Source organism: Rhinatrema bivittatum, chromosome 3 (assembly GCF_901001135.1).
Source record: "Rhinatrema bivittatum chromosome 3, aRhiBiv1.1, whole genome shotgun sequence".
In the NCBI taxonomy this organism is placed as follows: domain Eukaryota; kingdom Metazoa; phylum Chordata; class Amphibia; order Gymnophiona; family Rhinatrematidae; genus Rhinatrema; species Rhinatrema bivittatum.
The window spans coordinates 353,550,298-353,572,936 of NC_042617.1; the positions used below are offsets into that span (position 1 = coordinate 353,550,298).

At 42.4% G+C, this 22,639-nt stretch overlaps 1 long non-coding RNA gene across 2 annotated transcripts in view; it reads left to right on the forward strand.

Moving 5' to 3' along the window:
• The window catches only part of LOC115088790, a 148,612-nt gene extending 127,741 nt beyond the window's left edge, over nt 1-20,871 (forward strand). For both annotated transcript variants that reach the window (XR_003855882.1, XR_003855881.1), the window contains 3 exons: nt 15,537-15,673; nt 16,157-16,229; nt 20,535-20,871. This is a non-coding gene — a long non-coding RNA (uncharacterized LOC115088790). The remainder of the gene's footprint in view (nt 1-15,536; nt 15,674-16,156; nt 16,230-20,534) is intronic.
• The last annotated feature ends 1,768 nt before the right edge of the window (nt 20,872-22,639 follow it).

The following is a 22,639-nucleotide window of genomic DNA, read 5'->3' on the forward strand; positions in this document are numbered from 1 at the left end:
GAGACACTTCCTGTGGATTCCCACAGTATTCCATCTACTGTCTCAGCCGGCCCAAGGGTCCACGACCATAACAACAAATGCATGTCGATGAAGCTATTAGTTATTCACCCCACATGCAAAAAAAAATATATCCACCGGACCCACACGTTTTTACGCTGAGAAATGAATGCCTGCCCAGACTGCTTTTCTGTACATCTTCCAACTTAATATTGTGGCAATATTAAGTTGGAGGAACCAAAAGTGTAAAATATAAATAAATAAGTAAAGGGCAGATTTTAAAACCTGCACGCGGGCGCAGATTTGGTCGCACAACCCGGTGCAAACAAATCTACGCCCGATTTTATAACATGCGTGCGCTGCCACACACTTGTTATAAAATCCAGGGTCAGCGCACACAAGGAGGTGCACAATTGTGCAACTTGCGCGAGCCTGTCCGTCCAGGTCTTATGTCCCTACATGGGATTGACTCTGTCCTGTACTGCTGTGCCTGTTCGTCCAGGCCTTATGTCCCTACCCTACAAGGGTTTGACCTTGATTGCTGTGCTGTCTGTCCAGGCCTTATGTTCCTACAAGTGCTTGACCTCGAATGCTGTGCCTGTCCATCCAGGCCTTATGTCCCCACAAGGGTTTGACCTCGATTGCTTTGCCTGTTCGTCTAGGCCTTATGTCCCTACATGGGACTGACTCTGTCCTCGACTGCTTTGCCTGTTCGTCCAGGCCTTATGTCCCTAGTTGGGATTGACTCTGTCCTGTATTGCTGTGCCTGTCCATCCAGACCTTATTTTCCTACAAGGGTTTGACCTCGAATGCTTTGCCTGTCTGTCAATGCCTTACGTCCCTATGTGAGCTTGACATCTGTCCTCGACTGCTGTGCCTGTTCGTCCATGCCTTATGTCCAGTCCTTACGGCTGAACCCTCGTTGCAAAGGGAAACCACGTCTCTGGCAATTCAAACTAGTAATCCTTCACAGCATGGATCCTTAAATAAAACATGCAGTTTTATTTAGTTTCAGGGCAGAGAAGAGAACTTCCTCCGTCTTGCTTATGAAGTCATGATCTGTTTGCAAATGCTTAAATCCTAACAATTTGTAACATTATATACTCTCTGGGCCAACCCATTCCAGGGCGCCCTTTCCTGCACAAAGAAATGGGAACTCTCCCCGTTGTTGCAGCCTATCTCTTTCCACCTGTTGACCCATGTTCAGAACAAGAAAAGATCTCCAAGGTACGTAGACTGTGGCAAACACAACACAGTGAGACCATTCTCACAGTGAGACCCTGCTCCAGGTCACCATGCTTTGAAGGCTCGTGCTCCACTCTAGGGGCCAACCCCTTCCGGGGAGCCCTTCCCGGCTCAAAGGAAAGGGAACTCTCCCTGGGTGTAGCCAGCCTGTATCTACCCTCTGACCCATGTTGAATCGCTGTTTACCTGGTAACCTCCTCGGCCTTGGCCTTGAAAATTTTCTTTTGTATATCTGCTAACTCTACCAAATTTTAAAAAACCAGCAAGAGCTCACTAGACGCCAGTGGAAACACCCCACTCTAGGTGCGAACCCATTCTAAGGAGCCCTTTCCTGCACAAAGGAAAGGGAACTCTCCCCAGGTTTAGCCAGCCTGTATCTACCCTCTGCCTCTGTGCCTTGCTGCCATACACCAGATGACTCACTCAACTCCTTGTGGTGTTCTGGCCACTATCATGTTTGTGTTGGTGCTAGTCTTTCTGCGTGCTATGTATGTTCCTCCTTCATTGTGCTGTAGGATGTTGATGCCACTTGTCTTGCCGCTTTGCCTGTCGTGCTGCTTTCGAGAGTTCATGCATTTGTTATCGGTGCTCCCTTTTGAAGCTGTGGTGTGTTTTTGACACTCTCGCTGCTGCTTTGTACCTCTATTAAAGCACACTTCTTGCCTAGTGAAAAGTCTAAAAGCACAAACAATTACTGTTCATGTATGAACATTTTTAACAAAGAAGAACAAAAGACTTCAGATGCCAAATAGGCTTACCAAATTTATTTTTTTTTCTATACCGATATTCGATTCAAAATATCACACCAGTTTACATAAAACAGGATGTCGGAAGACATGGTACATTGTAACAGTTTAACAGAGTCACTATAATAAACTATTTGAACAAAAAACTTGATTCACATAATAACGTTTTAGCAGAATATCTACTGAACTTAACTTACTATGTTCCGGGCAGTGGGGGAATTGGTTCGGGCTATATGGGAGTAGAAAAGGGAGAGGAGGTGAGGGATAGGGAGAACTGAGATTACTTTTCTGCAGGGAATGTTTTCAGAAAGAGCCATGTTTTGAGATTCTTTCTGAAGGATAGTATAGAGGAGTCGGTTCTGAGTGGAGCTGGGAGGGTGTTCCAGATGTGGGGACCTGCTATTGATGCAGCACATATTCTTGTGGAGACTCAATGAACTTCCTTAATGGAGGGATTTGTATGTAAACCTGTGTTAGTTGAGCGAAGGTTTCTTATAAGGTTGCTAGTGTTAAGTGGTTTTTGTAACCAAGTGGCTTGGTCATTATGGATTGCTTTGTGAATGAGCATGAGAGTCTTGAATTGAGACCTGAATGGGATGGGTAGCCAGAGGAGTTGTTTGAGTAAAGGTGTGATCTGATCTGATCTGATTTTTTGCAGTTTGTTAGTGATCTTGCAGCTGCATTTTGAATGAGCTGGAGGGGCATGGTAGTGGCAGCAGGTAGGCTTATTAGGAGGGCATTGCAGTAATCTACCTTAGCAAAGAGGAGGGACTGCAATACTGTCCGGTAATCTGGAGGATGTAGCAGTGGTTTAAGTTTTTTAAGGATTTGTAGTTTGTAGAAGCCTTCTTTTATCAGTGTGTTGATATGGTATTTAAAGTGTAGTTCCTTATCCAAGGTGATTCCGAGGTCTCTAACCATTGTAGGCATTTTGTATTTGGGTGGTGTTGCAGGGTCAGTGGAGGGTGTTGACGTTTTGCTGGAAAGGTGTAGAATTTCCGTTTTCCTCTGGTTGAAAGAAAGTGCCATTTGTGAGAGGATATCTTATATCCATGAGGTATGATTCCCATCGGATTAGTGTATTATTGATGTTATCCCTGATGGGAAGCAGAATCTGTACATCATCAGTGTACAGGAAATAGGAAAGGCCTGCTTTGTCAAGGTATTTGTGTAAAGGAAGCATATATACATTGAACAGGGTTGGTGATAGGGATGATCCTGTGGGAGGGGTATTGGTTCCTATGTTGTATTTTTGTGGGTTACCTTAAAGGATCTGTTGGAGAGGAATGATTGGAACCATTATTTTAAATGCATTATGGCATGAGTTAAGCACCATGCACATTTTTGAAAGGGGAGGGATTTTTGCAAATTCGGAGAGAGAGAGAGAGAGAGAGAGAGAGAGAGAGAGAGAGAGAGAGAGAGAGAGAGAGAGAGAGAGAGAGAGAGAGAGAGAGAGAGAGAGAGAGAGAGAGAGAGAGAGAGAGAGAGAGAGAGAGAGATTGATTGACCTTGAAGTAGTTAGCTATTTATATATCTACAGGTGGCCCACCTAATAACTGGAGGTGAGGTTTAGGTAGTAGTATAGGGGTTAGGGGCCACTTTTACAAACAGAGTGAGACATATGAACAGAACAGTACACTCTTGTGAAGATTTGATGTCCTTTGGAGTAAGGAAACTCAAACAAAGATAAGATTTGTACAATATTCTCTCAACCTAGCTTGATATTGATCAAGTAGAGAGTCCATCAAGCTAGGTAGAGAGAACATTGTACGAATCTCATTGTGTGTGAGTTTCCTCACTCCAAAGGACACACAATCTTCACAAGAGTGTACTGTTCTGTTCATACATCTCACTCTGCATGTAAAGGTGGCTCCTAACCCCTACACTACTACCTAAACCTCACCTCGAGTTACTAGGCGGGCCTCCTATAGAAATATAAATAACTAACTACTAGGAGGTTTTTCTAGATTCTCTCTCTCAGTCTCTGTCTTCTCTCTCTCTTTCTCTCTCTCTCTCCTTTTTGCATTATTAAGACTTTTTGATGAATCTAGGGGTAACTTGGCAGTAGATCTTCAAATGTTGAACTTTCATAGATTATTACTATTTGGAGTCATTTTCCTGTTCCATGCATTTCCAACACTATCAGCATTTCTCCCCTGTGGGGCTGCATCAGGGAAATCAAATTTTCTTGAAAAATAAAGCAAAGACTAAGTATGTATGTGTACAGTCCATTGTCTTTGTTACTGTTGAGACATCAACAAAAAACATATTTTGATTTTACCATTTTCAATGTTGTGTTCTTTTCCATATAAAACCAAATTTTTAGCATAGCAAAAACACCTATAACAAAACTCTTAAACAAATGTTACTAAGGTAAAGAGCAGCTTTTCACGTCTTTTAAAAGATTAAATGTAAAATAGCTTTATTTTTCAAGAAAATGTGATTTTTCTGACGTAGCCAAAAGGGGTGAAGTGCTGCATAGAACTGGGAACTGAATCCAAAAAAGAATATTCTATGAGAGTACCACATTAGAAGATCTAATGCCAAGCTAAGTTGATATTCTTTTAGTTAATTTGATAAAACACAAATATGCACTTAAAGGTGAATTTTAAAACCCACGCATGGGCATCCATGGGCGCTTTCTTCCCAGCACACATATGGACGTGACAATTTCATATCATGCGCGCTAACATGCGCATGTTATAAAATCTGCTACCTGTGTGTACATGCATGCCTGATTTTATATCGGCTCTCGCACATGCGCACGAGTGCCGACTCATGCACAACAGGGAGACATTTTATAAGAAGCAAGAAGTGACACAATAGGCCCCTTCCCCAGTTCCTTCTCAGTCTGCTCCAATAAGGGGAACTTCCTAAACCCCCTAGTTAATCTGCCTCCCTTTTCCCTTATCAGCCCCAACACCTAAAATCCCTCTATCTTATTTTTTGTTTTAATACTTATATGCTCTACACAGCCATAGCAGGTTGTGCATGCCTGCCGGCTGCTGGCATGCACTTCAGCGGGTCAGTGCCTAATGGTACTGTCCTAGGACGCCCACGCCCTGTCCAGATCCCACCTCCTGCCCACCCCTTTTTTGTTAGCCAGTTACTCGGTGCGTACCCGGAGATACACACGTGGCCGTAATCCTTTGAAAAGCCCCATGGTGCACACACAGCCTGGACAAGTGCATATCTCCCAGTTTTAACGGTGCATAAGCCTTTTAAAATTAGGCCTTTAATGGTACCTCTGATGGGAATTTTAGACTTTGTTTTGTAGTCACTCAATCACATTGAAAATAAAAGAGGAAAAATAAAAAGTTGTTTAAAAAAAGGGCAACAATTTAAAAGAAGGACTTTTTTACTTATGATGGTGCATTTGGTATACTTTTTATGTCCACCTTAAAAGTTTCTTTTGCTTGATGTGTCAGTCTTGAAAGGCTTTTTGACTGGAAATTTGGTATCTGAAGTCTTTTTTTTATTCTTTGTTAAAAATTTCCATATGTGGATAGTAATTGTTTGTTCTTCAAGGGTTCATGCCACTGATTTTGGCGTCTTCTTTGGAAGCCTTAGGGCATTCTTCCCACTGTTTTGCTATATTGTTGCTCCTCTCATATTTCCTTGGAAAATGTCTGCCACTGATGGTATCTCTTTGCCCCTTTAGAGTGTCTTAGATTATTCATGCAACTTTTAGAACATAAGACCTTTCCATACCGAGTCAGACCAAAGAGCCATCAAGCCCAGTATCCTATTTCCAACAGTAGCCAATCGAGGGAACAAATAACTGGCAGGGATCCTAAAGGGTCAATAGATTCCATGCTGCTTATCCCAGGGATAAGAAGTGGATTTTTGCACCTTAACCTTAATAATGATTTATGGACTTTTTCTCCAAGAACTTGCCCAAACCTTTTCTTAAATGCAGCTACACTAATAGCTTTCACCATATCCTCTGACAATGAATGCCAATGCTTAATTATACATTGTGTAAAAATATTTTCTTTTATTAGTTTTAAGTGTATCACCTAGTAACTTTATTGTGAGTCTCCTAGTCTTTGTATTTTCTGAAAGAGTAAACAACTAATTAACAATTATTCGTTCCATTCCACCTATTTTATAGACCTCTATCATATCTTCCCCTCAGCCGTCTCTTCTCCAAGCTAAAGAATCCTGACCTCTTTAGCCTTTTCTCATAGGTGACTCTTTCCATCCCCTTTATCATTTTGGTCTCCCTTCTCTGTACCTTTTCTAGTTCTGCTATATCTTTTTTAAGATGTGACCAGAACTGCACACAGTACTCAAGATGAGGTCGCACCATGGATCGATACAGAGGCATGGTGCGACCTCCATTCCTTTCCTAATAATCCCTAGCATTCTATTTGCTTTCTAGGCAGTTGCTTCACACTGAGCAGAAGATTTCAACGCATTATCAATAACGCACCTTGATTATTTTCCTGAGTGGTGACTCTTAATGTGGAACTTTGCATTTTGTAGTTATAATTTTCATTACTTTCCCCTAAGTGCATCACTTTGGACTTGTCCACATTAAATTTCATTTGTCATTTGCATGCCCATTCTCCTACCTTTAGAAGGTCTTCTTTCAATTTCTTACAATCCTCTTGTGATTTAACAACTTGGAATAATTTGGTGCCACTTTGGCATAGTCCAGGTGCTTTGGAATTTTTTCTCCCTTCTGATGATGTATTGCCACAAGTTTCATTAGAACTGATGAGTAATCCCCAGTTTTAGAGCCCAAAATATGCTGCAGTACTTCCCCTTTTGATTTTAATGGCAAATAATTGATCAAATAAAGCAAATAAAATATTTGTTTCTAAGCAAACTATCTGAATAGAGGTGACCTACAAAACGAATTAACAAACCAGACCAAATATTTTGCCTCTGTACATTCCTATTACTTTATGCAAATTATAGTTAGTTGTCAACAGGACAGGAAATCTAATGTACTCCTCTTGTTATGTGTTATGTGTATTTTATTAGAGTACTATATCAATAATAAAGCTAATTTCTAGTTAAAAACATGCACTAATTTTTGGCTCACTTTAACACTGATTTTATTACTTCAGCTCCTGTTTGACATATCCACTTTTACCATGTATCCTCTTACATTCCTTGAAAGGTGAACCCCTAACCCATATTTACTTAGCATACATTTTTTTGAATATCATATCGTGACCATAATCTTTCCTAATTGATTTCCACTATAATCCTTGCATATTTAGGGCCGGATTTTAAAAGGGTTACGCGCATAAGGTACGCGCATAACCCTTTTAACCCCCCTGCGCGTGCCAAGCCTATTTTGTATAGGCTTGGCAACACACGCAAGCCCTGGGACGTGCGTAAGTCCTGGGGCTTGCAAAATGGGGCAGTCGGGGGCGTGTTCGGGGGCGTGTGGGCGGTCCGGGGGCATGGCCGAGTGCCCTGACACAGCGGCCTGTGTTGGGGCCTGCCTCGCCAGTGCGCGTAAGTTACTACTGCCTGGAGACACTAGTAACTTTTAAGATAAAGGTAGTGGGGGTCTAGATAGGGCCGGGGGGGGGGGGGGGGGGTTAGGTAGGGGAAGGGAGGGGAAGGTGTGGGGGTGGAAGGAAAGTTCCCTCCGAGGGAACGGGCAGCGTGCGCAGGGCTCGGCGCGCAAGTTGCACAAATGTGCACCCCCTTGCGCGCACTGACCCCGGATTTTATAAGATACGCGCGGCTACGCGCGTATCTTATAAAATCCAGCGTACCTTTGTTCGTGCCTGATGCGGTTGATTTGAAGGGGGAGTAATGTATTGTGGGTATCCATGTATAATGAAGGAGGAGTTTAAAAACAGGAGGAAGTGGAGTAGTATGCAGGTGCGGTGTTTTTGTGAGAGTGGCAGCAACGAAGGCAGTGCGGAGAGAAGGTAATTGTTAATGACACAAAGCTTGTTGAAAGTTTTTTTTTTATATAAGACTTTAAACAACAGTCACATTATATCAGCAATTTTTCTTTGTAGTGGAGAATGTCTGACAAGCAGAATTAGGCGCGGTCGCATTTAGGAGTGAAAGGAAGAGAAGTTAAATGTGTAGGTAATTACCGTAACTTTTTGGATAACTTAGACAAGTTCTATATGTGTTTTATTGGTGTTAAAGAACACAATACATTGGAAAAAAATGTTGATACATAGAGAAACAATTGTAGAAGTGGTGGGTACATTTGGGGGTACCGGAAGAAGTTGTAACATTTATGGCAGTATCCGGTTGGTGCAACGAGACTGGATGCTTGAGAGAAATCCTATATGTGAAAATATTGATGCAGAAAAAAATTGAGGTGAGAAGGAAACGGGGGTGAGTATGATTTGAATTAATAGCCAACTGAAAAAGGTGTACACATATTTGTTGTGCAGTATTGAGAAGGATTTGGTTATAAGGAGGATATATAATTAATATTTTTCTTGTGTGTAGTATTGGCAGAGATCAGTTTTAAGAGAAGAACCAGGGAGAATGGTTAATCCACCACGACAGTAATTGAAATAGGGGATCTAGAGAAAGATAGAAAACCAAAGTATTAAAAGTGTATAATCATATGAAGAGCAGTTGGTGACGATTGACATCGTTATTGAAGAAGAGATAAATAAAAGAAGAATTGGATGGGGGAAAGATTTGTAAATGTTTTATGATATATTCCCTGAGGAAGCCTTATATGGGCGAAACAAATAGGATCCTATGTTGTTGGATTTTGCTGATTTTAAAAATATGTGACACATTGAGTGTCACATGTATGATTTTTTACCCGCCGGTGAGAGATTGTATGTGTGTACTCGGTGCAAAGAGCTCCTGGCTCTCAGGGAACAAGTCCTATCTCTGGAGGCTAGAGTAGCAGACTTGGAGGAGCTGAGGGAGACAGAGAGGTACATTGACGAGACCTTCAGGGACATAGTAGCCAAGTCCCAAATCCATTCTGGCAGCCCCAGTGCTGTCTTGGATCAGAGAGGTCTCCCAGTAGGAGAACATCACCCTGGTGTAGCAGGAAGTGATCCTGTAGCAAGGAACTGCTCCCCAGGTGATGTATTGTCATCTCGTACTGAGGACAAGTATCCCAGGGCTACTGCCCAGGAGGGAAGGGTTAGGCCGGCCATCATAGTTGGTGATTCGATTATTAGAAATGTAGATATCAGGATGACTGGTGGACGTGAGGACCGCCTGGTAACTTGCCTGCCTGGTGCGAAGGTGGCAGACCTCAAGTGTCACATAGATAGGATTATAGACAGTGTTGGGGAGGAGCCGGCTGTCGTGGTACATGTGGGCACTAGGGATGTGAATCGTTTTAGGACGATTAAAATTATCGTCCGATAATTTTAATATCGTCTTAAACCGTTATGGAACACAATACAATACAGATTCTAACGATTTATCGTTATAAATCGTTAGAATCGTGAGCCGGCACACTAAAACCCCCTAAACCCACCCCCGACCCTTTAAATTAAATCCCCCACCCTCCCGAACCCCCCCCAAATAACTTAAATAACCTGCGGGTCCAGCGGCGGTCCGGAACGGCAGCGGTCCGGAACGGGCTCCTGCTCTGAATCTTGTCGTCTTCAGCCGGCGCCATTTTCCAAAATGGCGCCGAAAAATGGCGGCGGCCATAGACGAAAAAGATTGGACGGCAGGAGGTCCTTCCGGACCCCCGCTGGACTTTTGGCAAGTCTCGTGGGGGTCAGGAGGCCCCCCACAAGCTGGCCAAAAGTTCCTGGAGGTCCAGCGGGGGTCAGGGAGCGATTTCCCGCCGCGAATCGTTTCCGTACGGAAAATGGCGCCGGCAGGAGATCGACTGCAGGAGGTCGTTCAGCGAGGGTTCCGGCGCCTCGCTGAACGACCTCCTGCAGTCGATCTCCTGCCGGCGCCATTTTCCATACGGAAAATGGCGCCGGCCATACGCGTATGGCCGGCGCCATTTTCCGTACGAAAACGATTCGCGGCGGGAAATCGCTCCCTGACCCCCGCTGGACCTCCAGGAACTTTTGGCCAGCTTGTGGGGGGCCTCCTGACCCCCACGAGACTTGCCAAAAGTCCAGCGGGGGTCCGGAAGGACCTCCTGCTGTCCAATCTTTTTCGTCTATGGCCGCCGCCATTTTTCGGCGCCATTTTGGAAAATGGCGCCGGCTGAAGACGACAAGATTCAGAGCAGGAGCCCGTTCCGGACCGCTGCCGTTCCGGACCGCCGCTGGACCCGCAGGTTATTTAAGTTATTTGGGGGGGGGGGTTCGGGAGGGTGGAGGATTTAATTTAAAGGGTCGGGGGTGGGTTTTAGGGGGTTTTAATGTGCCGGTTTTTCGATTTTTCGATTTTTCGATTTTTAACGATTTTTAACGATTTTTCACGATATTTTACCCCCCCAAACGGCAACAATACGATTCCCTCCCCCTCCCAGCCGAAATCGATCGTTAAGACGATCGAGGACACGATTCACATCCCTAGTGGGCACCAACGACATAGGAACATGTGGGAGAGAGGTTCTGGAAGCCAAATTTAGGATTTTAGGTAGGAAGCTGAAATCCAGAACCTCCAGGGTGGCATTCTCTGAAATGCTTCCTGTTCCACATGCAGGTCCCCAGAGGCAGGCAGAGCTCCAGAGTTTCAATGCGTGGATGAGACGATGGTGCAGGGAAGAGGGATTCAGCTTTGTATGGAACTGGGGAAACTTTTGGGGAAAGGGGAGACTTTTCCGAAAGGATGGGCTCCACCTTAACCAGAGTACAACCAAGCTGCTGGCACTAACTTTCAAAAAGAAGACAGAGCAGCTTTTAAACTAGAACAAGGGGGAAAGCTGACAGTCACTCAGCAGTGCATGGTTCGGAGAAATGTATCCTTGAAGGATACAAATGAAACAAGAGAGTTAGGGCATCCCAACAGAGAGGTTCCATTAAAAGCAAACATAGTTCATATGCCTAAATGTAAACAGTGGAGTGCCTCAGGGATCTGTTCTTGGATCGATGTTATTTAATATATTTATAAATGATCTAAAAAGGGATCCAAGGAGTGAGGTAATTTAATTTGTAGATGATAGAAAATTATTCAGAGTAGTAATCACATTAAGATTGTGATAAATTGCAGGAGGACCTTGCAAGACTGGAATATTGGGAATCCAATCAGCAGATAAGGTGATGCATATAGGGAAAAATAACCTATGCTGCAGTTATATGTTAGGTTCCGTATTTGGAGATACCAGCCAGGTAAAAGATCTAGGCATCATACTGGATAATACATTGAAATAGTTGGCTTAGTGTGCTCCGGCGATCAAAAGAATGTTAGGGATTATTAGGAAAGGAATGGTGAATAAAACAGAGAATGCCATAATGTCTCTGTAACACTCCTTGTTGAGACAGCAACTTGGATACTGTGTGCAGTTCTGGTCGTTGCAACTCAAAAAAGATATAATTGCACTGGAGAAGATACAGAGAAGGGCAACCATAATGATATAGAGGATGGAATGGCTCCCCCTATGAGGAAAAGCTAAAGAGATTATGATTGTTAATTTGAGGAAGAGATGGCTGAGAGGGGATATGATAAAGGTATGAGTGGACTAGAAAAGGTAAATGTGAGTCGGTTATTTATTCTTTCAGGTAATAGAAGTACTAGGGGGTACTCCATGAGGTTAGAATAGAAAGTAGCACATATAAAACAAATTGGAGAAAATTATTTTTCACTCAATGTTCAATGAAGCTCTGGAATTCATTTGTAGATAATATGGTTAGGGCAGTTAGTATAGCTGGGTTTAAAAAAGGTTTAGATAAGTTCTGAAGAAGAAGTCCATAAACTGCTATAAATCAAGTTGACTTAGGGAATAGCCACTGCTTATTACTGGCATTAGTTGCATGGGATCTACTTAATGTTTAGTTACTTGCCAGGTAATTGTAAGCTGGATTGGCACTGTTGGAAACTGGATGCTGGGCTTGCTGGTCCCAGTATGGCAACTTATGTTCTTATGTAGAAATACTGTAAAATATGGGGATTTGCAGCTCCAAGGTCTGAACTACCTTTCTATGATATAGGGGGCCATTTTCTATAGCTTTCGCACGTGAAAAGGGAATTTTCACGTGCGATAGCTAGATCAGGGCGGAGTCGGAACGGAGTCAGCACCAGAAGGGGAGGAGTCGGGGTGGCACCGGGGCGGACGCAGCGAAGACATCACTGACGGCGAAAAGGTAAGGGCCCTTATCGCCGCCAGTAAAGCGCCCAATAGCACCACCTTTCACGGTGGCGCTATTGGTTTGCGAAAGCCGGCAGCGATTGTACCGCGGAGGTGCGATTGCTGCCAGCTTTCGCAGGCCCACCCGCCCTTTCGCCCCCTCATGCCCCCCATTACTGCCGGATTCTCTAAGGGCTGCAACCTTAGAAAATCCAGGTCTTAGAGCTTGGAAACCTAAGAATTTTCAAAAATAATGCAATGATTATGTAGTTTACATTTTATAGAATGGTACATAGAAACCAAGGAGCAGAAGAAATGAGGATCAGAGAAATTCTTTCATTATATTTGCCTAAAATGAAATGATATGCTTTCTTAAAAAAATGCAGTAATTTGACAGAAATGTCAGGTAGGCAATACAATACACAGTACATTAGGGGAAAAGGTAAAGCACTGACTGGTCTACTTCTCATATTGTACTTTCCTAATAACCAGGTTGTTGATTTAAATGAAAGGTACAGTCATTGTTCTAATCAAAGGTGTCCTAGAGACCTATTAGAAAGAAGCAAAAAAAAAAAAAAAAGGTATTTCAGCCTGCATTCCCATTCCATCAATTTCCACTGAGGAATCATTGACATCAGATGAACCCCTTTGTTTTACTCTCTGAGAGTTGGGAATAAATCAGAGTACAGCAGGATGCAATGCTCAGCATTTGCTAACTCGTTTTGGAATAGTCTCCGGTGGGAAGGATTGGACACATTTTCAATTTATAAGAGCAAGACAGCTTAAGGGAACGGAAAGGCCAAGGGCCTTGAACAATGATGAGGCTGTTGCTTTATAACTATTGAAAAGGCATCCATTGTCTTAACTTACTCTTTGGTAGACTAATTTGCTCCCTTTCATACTTTTTTTTTTCTACAGAAAACATAAGAAAATACAAGTAACAATGGTGCATTTTCTATAAATGTATTTTTGAAAGGATCACCCCTGTTCTTCCTCTGTAACACAAATACTGAATAGTGTCCCTGGAAATAATATAAAATAGAAATTGAGCAAACCTTGTAATATTCTTGTTGTGTGTGTATGCTATAAACCATTTCTAGTCAACATATTTTAATAAGAATGATCCAGAATAAGAAAACTTTGCTTGAGGCAGATCAGTAGAAGATGGATTTATTTGACCAGTCTACTTGCTTTTTTTTTTTTTTTTTTACTGAAAATAAAATGGTTGGTCCTCAGTGTAATGATGATGAGCAATAACATCATTTTTTAAATATCTATAGTACAAAACCTAATGTTTAGAATTCAACAACTCGGTGCAATCAAACAGAAGAACAACTCCTATGCTTTTCATTTCACTTGCCTGCCTTTTTATTAATGTGATCCATGCATCTGCTTTTCTAATTTAATAAGCAATTGAAATTATATTCTATGGGGCAATTTTCAAAAGCATTTACATGTGGAAAATGCAATCTTATGCACATAGATTGGCTTTTTTGCAAATTACCCTGGGGTTGCACACATAAAAGTATACAAGAAGCGATTGAAAGAGACATTGCTAAGTGCACTGTCGAGGTGGGGAAACCATTTACAAAAAAATGCAGTGGTTCATGGCTGGATTATTTTTTTTATTGGGCCTTTCTCCAAGATTTACTTTTCTTTCTGTCTAAATATATTTTAGGTACCATATTTGTATACTTATTTTGCAAATAAAATTAATCTTTCATTATGCACATAATAATACAATTTCTATCATCCATCCCTTGTTTTGTTCTTCATTTAATATTCTTATTTTATATGTCAATGTGGTTTCTGTACTTCATAATTGAATAAAGTGAGTATGGCACTACAAATGTTTAAATATGTGCTGCTAGGTTGAAAGAACGACCTAGTGACCTAAAAGCAGGCGAGGTTCTATCATTAGGTTGGGTGAAGTGGCCGCCTGAGGCATCAAAAGTTTGAGATGGCGAAAAGTGTCCTTCCATGGCCGCCTCATCCTGCATCCAGACCTAAGACTCTGTACATTGTTTTACTGACTTGCCCATGGGATTCCCAACCCCTTCCCCCCACACCCAAGGGCAGAAGAAAATCAATGCAGTGTGGCACGGTACTGATGACCTACCTGTAAGGTTTCCACCCCTCACAGGCAGAAGAAAAGAACCATGACAGTACAGTTTCCTGATGTACCCATGGGGTTTCCTCTCCCCACCCCCAGGGGCAGGAAGAAAAGAGTGGTGGAGGAGAGTGAGGCAAGGCAAGGCAGTGAAAGGGAAGGGCAGGGGGGTGAATGAGAAGTTCCAATTGAGTTGCTTTTTTTTTTTTTGCTTTCTTTTTTTGCATGGTTTTCCGGCTGGAACTACAGTAGAACATGTAAATCCAATACATATATTATAAGTGCTATTTTTTTCATCTCAAAAGACTGTACTTTGAATGCCCAATGTCAAGTTAGTTATTTGTAAATAAACAATTTGTAATTATATGTGAACAGGGCCGGGAAGGGGGGAGGTGTTTGGGAGGTTGGGGACCTCAAGGCTGTAAGACTTGGATAGGCACCAAATAGCCTTGCACCTGCCTGGAGAAAGTATGTCACACACAAACTTCCATTCTATTCACCCATCTCCCACTTCCCCACGGAGCAGTGGCAGGGTTCCTGGGAGTGTGACAGAGTTGCCCGCTTCGTCGGAATATCACTTCTAACATTCTATATGTCATTCCTCTGGGAACCCTGACTCTTTCCCGGCATTTCAAACTGACAAAAGGGCTAAACTCAAGGGAGACCTCTCCTTTTTCCTCTCACTTATTTGCCTTGTGCCGCACCTTGAAAGGGGGGTGGGGGGGGGGGCATGATCTATTTCATCTCTTTCCTCACCTAGGCAGCAGATTGCTTTGACCCACTTCTTTCTAACAATTGCATGTTTAAGCATTCATAGCTCCGCAGTCACCAGATTCAACAATGAATGTTGAGGCTGCTTGAATGTATGGCAACGTGATTAATATGAAATGTTAGCGGTATCACAGGCATCCACATGGCTGGGTTTGTCTGACAAGCTGCAGTGGTAGAATTGACTAGCAACTGGGTCTGCTTCGCAGGCTGCAAGTTCTGTAATAACTAAAAAGTCCTAGAGAAAATGCAAGCATTCATATAGCTGAATCTGTCTGACAGGCTATGCAAGGGACCTAGGAGCCAATGGCCCAACTTGTGTTGCTGGCCATTTAGATTACTGCAGGGCTTTGGGGTTAGGCACGGAAAAGGTGGTTCTTCCCTATAGTACTGTGGCTCACATTTCAAGTGAATATTGGGACTGGCTTTGCATCTGCTTTCTGATCTTGAAAATGATAATGAGTATTCCGTGCTTTCATGACGCTTGTCCTTTTTCTGCATACAGGAAGTGTCTCAAAGAAGCAGAACAAATCATCTCCCCATTTCTCCAGGACATTTACAAAATGTACCTGTGGGTTGCTTAAAAGGTGTTTCAGATGTTTGGACAACACTGAAGTCTTCCTTCCTTTTATGCTTTCAAAGGTATGCAAATTATTTATGTCAAGTTGCATGCTGCAAAGCGGCATATTCTTAACATCATTTGCCTTTGCTTCTGCTCCTCCTACCTCGACTACTAATTTTCATTTCTGTAATGCCACTAAACGTACCAGCACCAGAAGATGAAAGTAGAGAAGAAGAGCAATCAAACCATGAAGTCAAAAATCAAGTGGGAGAGACTTCAAGCAGAATGCTTGGTATTGAGGCTTCTGATTCAGTATTTCAATTCAGTTGTTGAAGAAAAAGCCTGAAGATGTCAAAAGATAAAGTGATGTTTGGGGAAAGCATGGTTTAGTGCAAAAGTGATAGGTGTTTTAAATTAGTTTCTAATGTGATTCTTTTTGGGGATTGCCCCTTTTGAGTGCAATAGTATGCAACGTTGGTGAGGCCTTTACATTCCTAGTCATTATTTCTTTCCCTCTACCCTCATCTGCCTTATATGTGTTTAATCTGTTTTCTTTTCCATAGACCCACCAGTGCTATGACGATATGGAATGCTTATGATTAACATGCAAGTTCAGATGTACTATCCTCTTCAAAAGTAAGTATAGCCAATGTAAAATGTTCTATGTAAATACAGAAAGAAGGAACTTTTTACAGGAATCCTAAAAACATGTTGACAAAACAACGTGGAGGAAGATTTTATAACATGTGCGGACTTGGAAGGAACTTCCTTGAACCCCTGCCTAAGCTTCCTTTCCCTTCCCCTCTCTTTCCCATCCCCTAAAGCCTACCTACCTTAACTGCTTCTTAACATTTTATTACTTGCTGCTCCTTGGGAGTAGAAGTAATTTATGTGCACTGGCTGGCTGCCAGCGCGTGCTTCCCCGGGACAGTGGTTAATGACCACTATCCCAGCCAGTCTCTGTCCCAACCCACCCCTCCCCACCCCGAACATACCCCCAGCTTGCCCCTTTGAAGAGGCCCGGCACTTGAGCACATATCAGAGTTTATGCACGTGGCCGGGCCCCTTTGTAATTTTGCACAACATTCACAAGGCCGGCCACACACGTAAATCCCAGATTTTATGTGCGCAGGCCTTATAAAATCTGGCCTCATGAGTACAACGTATTCTGCACCTTGTCTATTCTAAAAGGTCTGATTTGTGGTATGCAAATTTTTGTTGTAAAATGTCTTTTTTATAATTGAATATCAAAACTGCAATTAAGAAGGTCTACATGGATATGTTTATGGTTGGAGTTGAGGCATCCATTCTTATCTTTATGCCTTTTTCATGGGCTGACATCAGAGCATGAGCATGCTCAGTATGGTATTTCTGCCCCATTCAAGATGTGCGTAGCACGTATAAAAAAAAAATATCATGAAGTACATTCATACATGATTTAGAGTGGAAGCCATCCAGAAATCCCTCCATTAGTGGAACACTTTAAGAAATATGCACCCCTTCCAATTTCTTTAAAAGTATACATTGATGTATCTTGTAGAAAGCAGAAAAAGTTTAGATTGTGTTATAACAATGTTTAGGTAGTTTGGATTGGCTTCCTGTGGAGAGAAGGATTATGTTGGATTTTTTAGATGTGGTTTTTAAACATCTCTACTGAGCTGTCCCATAATATCTATCAAAGCTATTGCACAACACTCTTTTAAGATCATCTCAGTTGGCCCTGTTTGTAGTTACATCATTTCCGGCAGTTAAATTGATAGTGACCAAACTGTGTTTTCCCCTGTTTTGCCCCAATACCGTGAAACTCAGTTCCTTTGGAGGCTCAATTAGAGCTTAATTATCTGAGGTTCTGAAAAGGAGTCAAGGCATTGGGCAGTTCATGGAATGAAGACATTATTTCTATGAATGCTGAGGTATAAGCAAAGAATGAATGATAGTGATCTACCTTTATTTGGATATTTTTAGTTGCCTCTGTCTAGAATTAGGAATATATGTTGGATGGGGTTTTTGATAAAATACATTGTATTAGGGATTGTCAGGAGGATGGTGGATTTTTATTTGAAATGTGATATATAGGATCATATTGTGAGTGGGAAATGTGGAATGGAGTGCATAAGAGTTGATATGTTCCATATGATATTGTGAATACCAGGGGATAGGGACATTTATTCATATGTTTTGGAATGTTTTATTGACTGTGGGTTGTTGTTACCTGCTATGGGTATTTTGGAATTAAAAGTGAGCAATCAAGTGTTAACATATAGCATAGTAGTTAGTATCCTCAACAGAAACATGGGAGTATCATGTATAAAGTAGCAGTTATCACCCTTAACAGAAACATGGAGGTAACCTAACCTGCATAGACTGGCAATTACTACAATAAGAAACATGCTGGGCAGACTGGATGGGCCATTTGGTCTTTTTCTGCCATCATTATTATGTTGCTATGCTATATGTTAACACTTGATTGCTCACTTTTACTTACAAAATACCCAGAGCAGGTAACAACCCACAGTCAATAAAACATTCAAAAACATATCAATAAATGTGAATGTTACCCCCATATTTCTGTTAAGGGTAGTAACTGATGCTTCATGCAGGTCATGCCTATGTATATCTGTTAACAGTAGTAACTGCTGCTCTGTGCAGGTTACCTCCCAATGATTCTGTTAAGAGTAGTAACTGCCACTCCATGCAGGTTACCCCATGTGTCTATTAACAGTACTAACTGCCGCTCCATGCGGGTTACCCCATGTACTTATTAATGGTAGTAACTGCCGCTCTGTTAAGGGTAGTAACTGCTGCTCCATGCGGGTTACCCCCATGTGTCTATTAACGGTAGTAACTGCCACTCTGTTCAGGTTACCCCATGTTTCTGTTAACGGTAATAAATGCTGCTCCATACAGGTTACATCCAAGCCTTATGTTAAGAGTAGTAATATTTTCAATCAAAATCAAGCAACTATCAAACCTATAACAAACTTACTGCTAGCAATATTTTCACAGGTTGGGCAGCCTTCCTGATAATTCATAAAATGCTGCTTGAATGCGCTTTGCTTTTGTACTTCGCCATAGACGCAGTCCTCTGCTTTTTCCCCTAATGTCTGCACATCAATACAGCATTGACTGTTGTCTGAAACCAATTCATCTTTTTGCCCCCACTGTCAAAGTGGGGGCAAAAAGTGGGGTACTTCAAAAGCATCAAAGCTAACAGGTTAAGAGTAGTAATCCCTATGCTTTCTGTTAAGGGTATCAAGTGCCGCTCCATGCAGGTTACCCCCATGCACCCTTTTTTTATTTCCAACCTCTAGCCTGAAGGATCCTCAGTGTTTATCCCATGCCCTTTTTAATTCATTTACCTTTTTTGTCTTCACCACCTCTTCTGGGAGGGAATTCCGGGCCTTCACTACCCTCTTTGTGAAGAAATATTTCCTGATGTTGGTTCTGAATTGTCCCCTTGGAGTTTCCTTTCGTGACCCCTAGTTCTATAAAAGGTTATTCCTGCATCTATTTATTTCAGAGGGAAAGATCATCTATCTTTAGCAGTCCCTGAGTGGGAAATGAACGCTGGCTTCCTTGGTTCAGCACACACTGCTCTAATCACTAGGTTACTAGAGCCACCCAAGATGTATCTTGAGAAAATAGGTATATTTTTGACAGAATTGTTTTCTAATTCCTCAAATTTGGTGCATCAAGTCGAAAGCTAACACATGAAAGTGAAAGAAATGACAAGATCTTACATCTGCCAGCAATATTTGCATGTTTTGTTTTGTTTTTTCTCCATAGTTTCCTCCTGCTCTTGGGTTTCCAATTCAATCAGAACTAGTCTTCACTGAGCTAGGGAATCATGAAACTTTTTTCGGCATTACTTGGTTTTTCCTCTCTATCTTACATCCCCTTCCCAACTCATTTAGCCCAGCCAGTGCACAATGGTCCTCTGCTGGCAGTCAAACACCAGGGATCCTTCTGGAAGCCTGACATTAATGGTCCTTAACTTCCATTACTCGGTGTTGTCATTGTGGGATGCCTGGGATTCCCAACACCCCTTCCTACTGGGAGGATGGAGTTTAATGAATGCTTCATCTGCAGCATCTCTAGCCCTGATCAGCCTGGGGATTAGAAACCTGGCCAAAGAAACAACTCCAGCTCTTCCATGTGGTAATATGCAATAGGGGTGTGCATTCGTTTTCGACGTATTGTGAATCCACAACATATATGCCATATTCGTTGTATTTGTAGGGGTTCCGAAATGTATGGCGAACCCCCACAAATACAACGGATCACCAACGAATAGGCCCCCCACTCTCCTGACCCCCCTAAGACTTGCCAAAAGTCCCTGGTGGTCCAGCAGGGGTCCTGGAGTGATCTCCTGCACGTGGGTCGTCAGCTGCCAGTATTCAAAATGGTGCCGATAGCCTTTTCCCTTACTATGTCACAGGGGCTATCGGCGCCATTTTGAATACCGGCAGCTGACAGCCCGAGTGCAGGAGATCGCTCCAGGAACCCCGCTGGACCACCAGGTACTTTAGGCAAGTCTTGGGGGGGGGGGGGGGGGTCAGGTGGGTGGGGGGTTGTAGATAAATAACTTTAAAGGTTTGGGATGGGATTTTTTTGGGGGAACGAATGTATTTTTGACATATGAACGGATCGGGGGCCCCCGAGAATGGATGCAACGGATTTGGGCCCCTACGAATCCAAATCCCGAATGGGACGAATCAGACCTTGCTGCACATTCCTAGTGTGCAATACTTAACATTGAGTTGATGGGCCATCCCCCATATTGGTAATTTTAATGAATAAGTATATTTATGTTTTTTTGCAATTGTCTCACAAAACCATGAAGTATAAATTATACGGGCAAACGTCTATGACTTAAAAAAGAACAAAGTGCTTCAGAAAATTGACTTTTGGATTTTTATTTTTTTGCTGTTCATGTTATAGATTTAATGATCTCAAGATTGTTTTCCTCGCTGAAAGAGCAGGGCTGCTGAAGGAAGGAATTAAAATGTCTCTGTCCACATTTCTGCAAGGTGCGGAAAATATTCCCTCTGAAGTACCGACTGATGCTCAGTGAAAAAAATGAAAGCCATTGCACCAGACTCGCTCTGTTACTAAACAGTCAGCTGCATTCAGGGACATTCAAAAGCACCAGAGGGGAAATGAAGCTAAATGATAATGTGCTTTAAAAAAAAACAAACCTATACATTTTGAGTAATTTATATGCTGCTAGATACTGATTTTCTTGACACCTTAATAATTTTTTGGCATTCCAATATGAATATGCACATTATATTATATTATCTTCTTTGTGCAGAGGTTAATTATTCATAGCTATTTTATTGCTGAGATTTTATTTTTTTTGGAAAACAAACATAATTGTAATTTTTTAAAAATAGAATAGGAATTAAAAGGGAGATAAGGGTTGAAATTATAGCAAGATCAACTTTCACACAGGCTATTCACATTTAAAATACCTCCAGAGAAAAGCAAAGCCTTTGGTTCACATTTTCCTTTTAATATTTTTTTTTCATTTTTGTCATATTTTCTTTTATTAATCGTTGAACTGTCTGTGCCTCTGCATTATGTCACTGTAAATGTGTCTTTTTCCATGAGCTCTTTCATACTTTCTCACTTTAACTCATTTTGGATTGCTTGTGTGAGAAATGTGCAGGTCCTGATGAGCAGAAACCTCACTCCTAACCATAAACTATGGTACATATACTTAATTCTATTTTGTACATAAGAACAAAAGAACATAAGATATGCTACACTGGGTCAGACCAAGGGTCCATCAAGCCCAGCATCCTGTTTCCAATAGGGATGTGAATCGTTTTTTGACGATTTAAAATATCGTCCGATATTTTTTAAATTGTCAAAAATTGTTAAAGAGTGTGATACAATAGAAATTCCCACGATTTATCATGAAAAATCATTAATCGGGTTTGTGTCAAATAACGGGAGTTATTTTGGGGGAGGGCGGGAAAATCGGCACACCAAAACAACCCCTAAACCCACCCCAACCCTTTAAAACTAATCCTTTACCTTCCCCCACCCTCCCAAACCCCCCCCCCCAAAAAAAAAACGTTTTAAAATCACCTGGTGGTCCAGTGGAAGCCCCGGGACCTATCACCCGCTCTCGGGCTGTCAGCTGCCACTAATAAAAATGGTGCCGATGGCCAGATAAAAAAAAAACCCACCCCGACCCTTTAAAACTGACCCCTTAGCCTCCCCCACACTCCCGACCCCTACCCCCAAAATGTTTAAAATTACCTGGTGGTCCAGTGGAGGCACCGGAAATGATCTCCCGCTCTCGGGTCATCGGCTGCCACTAATAAAAATGGCGCCGATGGCCCTTTGCCCTTACCATGTGACAGGGTATCCATGCCATTGGCCGGCCCCTGTCACATGGTAGTGGGCATGGCCCACATGGTGTGGGCATGGCCGGCACCATCTTTAAAGATGGCGCCAGCCATGCCCACACCATTTTTAAAGATGTGCCGGCCATCCAGTGCTCCTACCATGTGACAGGGGCCGGCCAATGGCACGGATACCCTGTCACATGGTAAGGGCAAAGGACCATCGGCACCATTTTTATTAGCGCAGCCAACGGCCCAAGAGCAGGAGATTGCTCCCCGTGCCCCCACTGGACCACCAGGTAATTTTAAAACATTTTTTGGGGGGGTCGGGAGGGTGGGGGAGGCTAAGGGGTCAGTTTTAAAGGGTCAGGTGGGTTTTTTGTTTATTGGATCGGGCGCAGCCGATAAACAAAAAACCAATTGGGCCAGGCGATAAAAATTATAAGATTTGAATCGGAACCGGAACCGAACCGATTCCGGTTCTGATTCACATCTCTAGTTTCCAACAGAGGCCAATCCAAGTCACAAGTACCAAAACATTAGATAGATCTCAAGCTAATCTTGCTATTAATTACTATTTATTTTTCTTCTAGGAACTTATCCAAACTTTTTTTAAACCCAGTTGCACTAACTGCCATAGCCTCATCCTCTGGCAATGAATTCCAGAGCATAACTATGCGCTGAGTGAAA